This window comes from Triturus cristatus, chromosome 4_1 (genome assembly GCF_964204655.1).
Source record: "Triturus cristatus chromosome 4_1, aTriCri1.1, whole genome shotgun sequence".
Taxonomy (NCBI): Eukaryota; Metazoa; Chordata; class Amphibia; order Caudata; family Salamandridae; genus Triturus; species Triturus cristatus.
In genome coordinates, this window is record NC_140585.1 from 136,258,204 (window position 1) to 136,265,703 (window position 7,500).

General features: G+C 39.5%; 3 non-coding genes across 3 annotated transcripts; all 3 read right to left on the reverse strand.

The window, feature by feature from the left end:
* Window positions 1-1,018: 1,018 nt before the first annotated feature.
* TRNAR-CCU (transfer RNA arginine (anticodon CCU)) lies at window positions 1,019-1,091 on the reverse strand. Its single transcript has one exon. It is a non-coding gene; the product is annotated as a tRNA-Arg (tRNA).
* A 3,030-nt stretch (window positions 1,092-4,121) lies between these two features.
* Window positions 4,122-4,194, reverse strand: TRNAR-CCU (transfer RNA arginine (anticodon CCU)). The gene has a single exon. It is a non-coding gene; the product is annotated as a tRNA-Arg (tRNA).
* Window positions 4,195-4,990: 796 nt separating this feature from the next.
* TRNAR-UCG (transfer RNA arginine (anticodon UCG)) lies at window positions 4,991-5,063 on the reverse strand. Its single transcript has one exon. It is a non-coding gene; the product is annotated as a tRNA-Arg (tRNA).
* Between the last annotated feature and the right edge of the window lie 2,437 nt (window positions 5,064-7,500).

Here is a 7,500-nt window from a genome sequence, read left to right on the forward strand (position 1 = left end):
CACTCTATGCACACATAGGCACACACCTTGCAGTTCTTCTACACACTTAAGCTAAAAACCCATTCTGTCACGTCAAAATTCTGCAAACCTATTACATATTCAGTGCGTCGGCATAGAAGCACTTTTTAATGCCACTAAAATGCACAAGTAGTTAGACTGAAGATGCAACCTGAATGAGTTTACAGTATGTACTCCACTTTATTATTGATTAGTAATGAGAAAGTGAGGACTACAAGAGTTTTGGAAAATACTTTTTCCACTCTGAATGTGAAGCAGATTGTGTGACCATTGGCCGAAAACAACCACGAAGGGACTCGTACCCTCAATTTTCTGATCCGAAGTCAGACGCCTTATCCATTAGGCCACGCGGTCATCTGTTCCCCTGAGATGATTTTTATCATGTAGGTGGTATGCATGGATGGAGAACATATTATTGAAAGGTATTCAGGTTTACATCCCATAGTGTTCTTTCAGCTCTTTTCACTGGAAGCACTTTTTTGGTATCTATATATTGAGAATTTTATGAGTACGATATGCTTTCGTTTTCCTTTTTGCATACAAACCTCTTTCCTCATGAGTTTAAAGCTCATTTGTATGCTCTACATAGCTCTGGACGTTTCCAGACGTGGAGTGAAACTGTTTTGAAAGTAGTACAAATTGCTCCTTCCTGCATATGCTAATGTTTCACACTCACATAGGTTGTATAAGTTTTATGAATCCTGGCTTGACCTATTCAAGTAGCTGAAAGCCTGTCACCACCTCTAGAAACAAGATTCACACCAATCCAATTCATATCATTGTTTCCAAAGGAATATGTTCTGGCCGGTCGAAAATGCATCTCACAAAAATAGGCATTTAAAAATCTACTTTGCAGTTTCAGAACACTAACATGACTGTGAAGTGTACACAAGTAAAATGGGACCGTTTCAAAGTACCTAATCCCTCATAAGCTTCTGAGAGGAAGCATATAATAAATCTACCTAATTTTCTGGAAAAGAAAGAGGGAGATTTTTGTTATCACCTCAGATGGGACTCGAACCCACAATACCTGGCTTAGGAGGCCAGTGCCTTATCCATTAGGCCACCGAGGCACACATGCATAGCTCTTTTCTAGAGGCATTATTTAAATGTATTCTATGGTCAGACACCGGTGTGTGCACACAGGGCATTTCTCACTTCTCTCTATAAGTAAACTTCCCATTTTCATCCTCTTCCATCCCCGACTTTAACGCTCTCTTCTATGCTATAATGGAGACTTTGCAATTTTAGCAAGTGGAGAGAAATTGGAGAACCACTTTCGACTCCACACTTCTTCTTCACTTACTTCTTTTCTCAATATACTGGGCTTAGAAAATGGTAACAAGCCATCCTTCTCATCAGCAGGACACGGAAAGAGGCACCAAGTCTCCTATCCAAGTTCAACCACACTCTGCAACTTAACCATTGCACTACAAATTAGGCAACGGGGGCATCAGCAAAGGCAGCCAATGTGCTGATCCTTTATACATTTTGTGTAGTACTTTTCTTACTCGGAGGCAAAATCAGCACTTTAACTGCCCAAATCATACAAATTTTACACATGTAGCACTCTATGCACACATAGGCACATACCTTGCAGTTCTTCTACACACACTTAAGCTTAAAACCCATTCTGTCACTTCAAAATTCTGCAAACCTATTACATATTCAGTGCGTCGGCATAGAAGCACTTTTTAATGCCACTAAAATGCACAAGTAGTTAGACTGAAGATGCAACCTGAATGAGTTTACAGTATGTACTCCACTTTATTAATGATTAGTAATGAGAAAGTGAGGACTACAAGAGTATTGGAAAATACTTTTTCCACTCTGAATGTAAAGCAGATTGTGTGACCATTGGCCAAAAACAACCACGTAGGGACTCAAACCCTCAATCTTCTGATCCGAAGTCAGTAGCCTTATCGATTAGGCCACGCAGTCATCCGTTCACCTGAGATGATTTTTATCATGTAGGTGGTATGCATGGATGGAGAACATATTATTGAAAGGTATTCAGGTTTACATCCCATAGTGTTCTTTCAGCTCTTTTCGCTGGAAGCACTTTTTTGGAATCTATATATTGAGAATTTTATGAGTACGATATGCTTTTGTTTTCCTTTTTGTATACAAACCTCTTTCCTCATGAGTTTAAAGCTCATTTGTGTGCTCTACATAGCTCTGGACGTTTCCAGACGTGGAGTGAAACTGTTTTGAAAGTAGTACAAATTGCTCCTTCCTGCATATGCTAATTTTTCACACTCACATAGGTTGTATAAGTGTTATGAATCCTGGCTTGACCTATTCAAGTAGCTGAAAGCCTGTCACCACCTCTAGAAACAAGATTCACACCAATCCAATTCAAATCATTTTTTCCAAAGGAATATGTTCTGGCCGGTCGAAAATGCATCTCACAAAAATAGGCATTTAAAAATCTACTTTGCAGTTTCAGAACACTAACATGACGGTGAAGTGTACACAAGTAAAATGGGACCGTTTCAAAGTACCTAATCCCTCATAAACTTCTGAGAGGAAGCATGTAATAAATCTACCTAATTTTCTGGAAAAGAAAGAGGAAGGATTTTTGTTATCACCTCAGATGGGACTTGAACCCACAATCCCTGGCTTAAGAGGCCAGTGCCTTATCCATTAGGCCACTGAGGCACACATGCATAGCTCTTTTCTATAGGCATTAATCAAATGTATTCTATGGTCCGACACCTGTGTGTGCACACAGGGCATTTCTCACTTCTCTCTATAAGTAAACTTCCCATTTTCATCCTCTTCCATCCCCGACTTTAACGCTCTCTTCTATGCTATAATGGAGACTTTGCAATTTTAGCAAGTGGAGAGAAATTGGAGAACCACTTTCGACTCCACACTTCTTCTTCACTTACTTCTTTTCTCAAAATACTGGGCTTAGAAAATGTTATCAAGCCATCCTTATCATCAGCAGGACACGGAAAGAGGCACCAAGTCTCCTAACCAAGTTCAACCACACTCTGCAACTTAACCATTGCACTACAAATTAGGCAACGGGGGCATCAGCAAAGGCAGCCAATGTGCCGATCCTTTTTACATTTTGTGTAGTACTTTTCTTACTCTGAGGCAAAACCAGCACTTTAACTGCCCAAATCATACAGATTTTACACATGTAGCACTCTATGCACACATAGGCACACACCTTGCAGTTCTTCTACACACTTAAGCTAAAAACCCATTCTGTCACGTCAAAATTCTGCAAACCTATTACATATTCAGTGCGTCGGCATAGAAGCACTTTTTAATGCCACTAAAATGCACAAGTAGTTAGACTGAAGATGCAACCTGAATGAGTTTACAGTATGTACTCCACTTTATTATTGATTAGTAATGAGAAAGTGAGGACTACAAGAGTATTGGAAAATACTTTTTCCACTCTGAATGTGAAGCAGATTGTGTGACCATTGGCCGAAAACAACCACGAAGGGACTCGTACCCTCAATTTTCTGATCCGAAGTCAGACGCCTTATCCATTAGGCCACGCGGTCATCTGTTCCCCTGAGATGATTTTTATCATGTAGGTGGTATGCATGGATGGAGAACATATTATTGAAAGGTATTCAGGTTTACATCCCATAGTGTTCTTTCAGCTCTTTTCGCTGGAAGCACTTTTTTGGAATCTATATATTGAGAATTTTATGAGTATGATATGCTTTTGTTTTCCTTTTTGCATACAAACCTCTTTCCTCATGAGTTTAAAGCTCATTTGTATGCTCTACATAGCTCTGGACGTTTCCAGACGTGTAGTGAAACTGTTTTGAAAGTAGTACAAATTGCTCATTCCTGCATATGCTAATTTTTCACACTCACATAGGTTGTATAAGTTTTATGAATCCTGGCTTGACCTATTCAAGTAGCTGAAAGCCTGTCACCACCTCTAGAAACAAGATTCACACCAATCCAATTCATATCATTTTTTCCAAAGGAATATGTTCTGGCCGGTCGAAAATGCATCTCACAAAAATAGGCATTTAAAAATCTACTTTGCAGTTTCAGAACTGAGAGGAAGCATGTAATAAATCTACCTAATTTTCTGGAAAAGAAAGAGGGAGGATTTTTTTTATCACCTCAGATGGGACTCGAACCCACAATCCCTGGCTTAGGAGGCCAGTGCCTTATCCATTAGGCCACTGAGGTACACATGCTTAGCTCTATTCTATAGGCATTATTTAAATGTATTCTATGGTCAGACACCTGTGTGTGCTCACAGGGCATTTCTCACTTCTCTCTATAAGTAAACCTCCCATTTTCATCCTCTTCCATCCCCGACTTTAACGCTCTCTTCTATGCTATAATGGAGACTTTGCAATTTTAAGCAAGTGGAGAGAAATTGGAGAACCACTTTCGACTCCACACTTCTTCTTCACTTAATTCTTTTCTCAATATACTGGGCTTAGAAAATGTTATCAAGCCATCCTTATCATCAGCAGGACACGGAAAGAGGCACCAAGTCTCCTAACCAAGTTCAACCACACTCTGCAACTTAACCATTGCACTACATATTAGGCAACGGGGGCATCAGCAAAGGCAGCCAATGTGCCGATCCTTTATAGATTTTGTGTAGTACTTTTCTTACTCGGAGGCAAAATCAGCACTTTAACTGCCCAAATCATACAGATTTTACACATGTAGCACTCTATGCACAAATAGGCACACACCTTGCAGTTCTTCTACACACACTTAAGCTAAAAACCCATTCTGTCACGTCAAAATTCTGCAAACCTATTACATATTCAGTGAATCGGCATAGAAGCACTTTTTAATGCCACTAAAATGCACAAGTAGTTAGACTGAAGATGCAACCTGAATGAGTTTACAGTATGTACTCCACTTTATTAATGATTAGTAATGAGAAAGTGAGGACTACAAGAGTATTGGAAAAGACTTTTTCCACTCTGAATGTAAAGCAGATTGTGTGACCTTTGGCCAGAATTGACCACGAAGGGACTTGAACCCTCAATCTTCTGATCCGAAATCAGACGCCTTATCCATTAGGCCACGCGGTCATCCGTTCACCTGAGATGATTTTTATCATGTAGGTGGTATGCACGGATGGAGAACATATTATTGAAAGGTATTCAGGTTTACATCCCATAGTGTTCTTTCAGCTCTTTTCGCTGGAAGCACTTTTTTGGAATCTATATATTGAGTATTTTATGAGTACGATATGCTTTTGTTTTCCTTTTTGCATACAAACCTCTTTCCTCATGAGTTTAAAGCTCATTTGTATGGTCTACATAGCTCTGGACGTTTCCAGACGTGGAGTGAAACTGTTTTGAAAGTAGGACAAATTGCTCCTTCCTGCATATGCTAATTTTTCACACTCACATAGGTTGTATAAGTTTTATGAATCCTGGCTTGACCTATTCAAGTAGCTGAAAGCCTGTCACCACCTCTAGAACAAGATTCACACCAATCCAATTCAAATCATTTTTTCCAAAGGAATATGTTCTGGCCGGTCGAAAACGCATCTCACAAAAATAGGCATTTAAAAATATACTTTGCAGTTTCAGAACACTAACATGACTGTGAAGTGTACACAAGTAAAATGGGACCGTTTCAAAGTACCTAATCCCTCATAAACTTCTGAGAGGAAGCATTTAATAAATCTACCTAGTTTTCTGGAAAAGAGAGAGGGAGGATTTTTTGTTATCACCTCAGATGGGACTTGAACCCACAATCCCTGGCTTAGGAGGTCAGTGCCTTATCCGTTAGGCACTGAGGAACACATGCATAGCTCTTTTCTAGAGACATTATTTAAATGTATTCTATGGTCAGACACCGGTGTGTGCACACAGGGCATTTCTCACTTCTCTCTATAAGTAAACTTCCCATTTTCATCCTCTTCCATCCCCGACTTTAACGCTCTCTTCTATGCTATAATGGAGACTTTGCAATTTTAGCAAGTGGAGAGAAATTGGAGAACCACTTTCGACTCCACACTTCTTCTTCACTTACTTCTTTTCTCAATATACTGGGCTTAGCAAATGGTATCAAGCCATCCTTATCATCGGCAGGACACGGAAAAAGGCACCAATTCTCCTAACCAAGTTCAACCACACTCTGCAACTTAACCATTGCACTACAAATTAGGCAACGGGGGCATCAGCAAAGGCAGCCAATGTGCCGATCCTTTATACATTTTGTGTAGTACTTTTCTTACTCGGAGGCAAAATCAGCACTTTAACTGCCCAAATCATACAGATTTTACACATGTAGCACTCTATGCACACATAGGCACACACCTTGCAGTTCTTCTACACACACTTAAGCTAAAACCCATTCTGTCACGTCAAAATTCTGCAAACCTATTACATATTCAGTGCGTCGGCATAGAATAACTTTTTAATGCCACTAAAATGCACAAGTAGTTAGACTGCAGATGCAACCTGAATGAGTTTACAGTATGTACTCCACTTTATTAATGATTAGTAATGAGAAAGTGAGGACTACAAGAGTATTGGAAAATACTTTTTCCACTCAGAATGTAAAGCAGATTGTGTGACCATTGGCCAAAAACGACCACAAGGGACTTGAACCCTCAATCTTCTGATCTGAAGTCAGACGCCTTATCCATTAGGCCACGCGGTCATCCGTTCACCTGAGGTGATTTTTATCATGTAGGTGGTATGCATGGATGGAGAACATATTATTGAAAGGTATTCAGGTTTACATCCCATAGTGTTCTTTCAGCTCTTTTCGCTGGAAGCACTTTTTTGGAATCTATATATTGAGAATTTTATGAGTACGATATGCTTTTGTTTTCCTTTTTGCATACAAACCTCTTTCCTCATGAGTTTAAAGCTCATTTGTATGCTCTACATAGCTCTGGACGTTTCCAGACGTGGAGTGAAACTGTTTTGAAAGTAGTACAAATTGCTCCTTCCTGCATATGCTAATTTTTCACACTCACATAGGTTGTATAAGTTTTATGAATCCTGGCTTGACCTATTCAAGTAGCTGAAAGCCTGTCACCACCTCTAGAAACAAGATTCACACCAATCCAATTCAAATAATTTTTTCCAAAGGAATATTTTCTGGCCGGTCGAAAATGCATCTCACAAAAATAGGCATTTAAAAATATACTTTACAGTTTCAGAACACTAACATGACTGTGAAGTGTACACAAATAAATGGAACTGTTTCAAAGTACCTAATACCTCATAAACTTCTGAGAGGAAGCATGTAATAAATCTACCTAATTTTCTGAAAAAGAAAGAGGGAGGATTTTTGTTATCACCTCAGACTGGGACTCAAACACACAATCCCTGGCTTAGGATGCCAGTGCTTTATCCATTAGGCCACTGAGACACACATGCATAGCGCTTTTCTAGAGGCATTATTTAAATGTATTCTATGGTCAGACACCGGTGTGTGCACACAGGGCATTTCTCACTTCTCTCTATAAGTAAACTTCCCATTTTCATCCTCTTCCATCCCCGA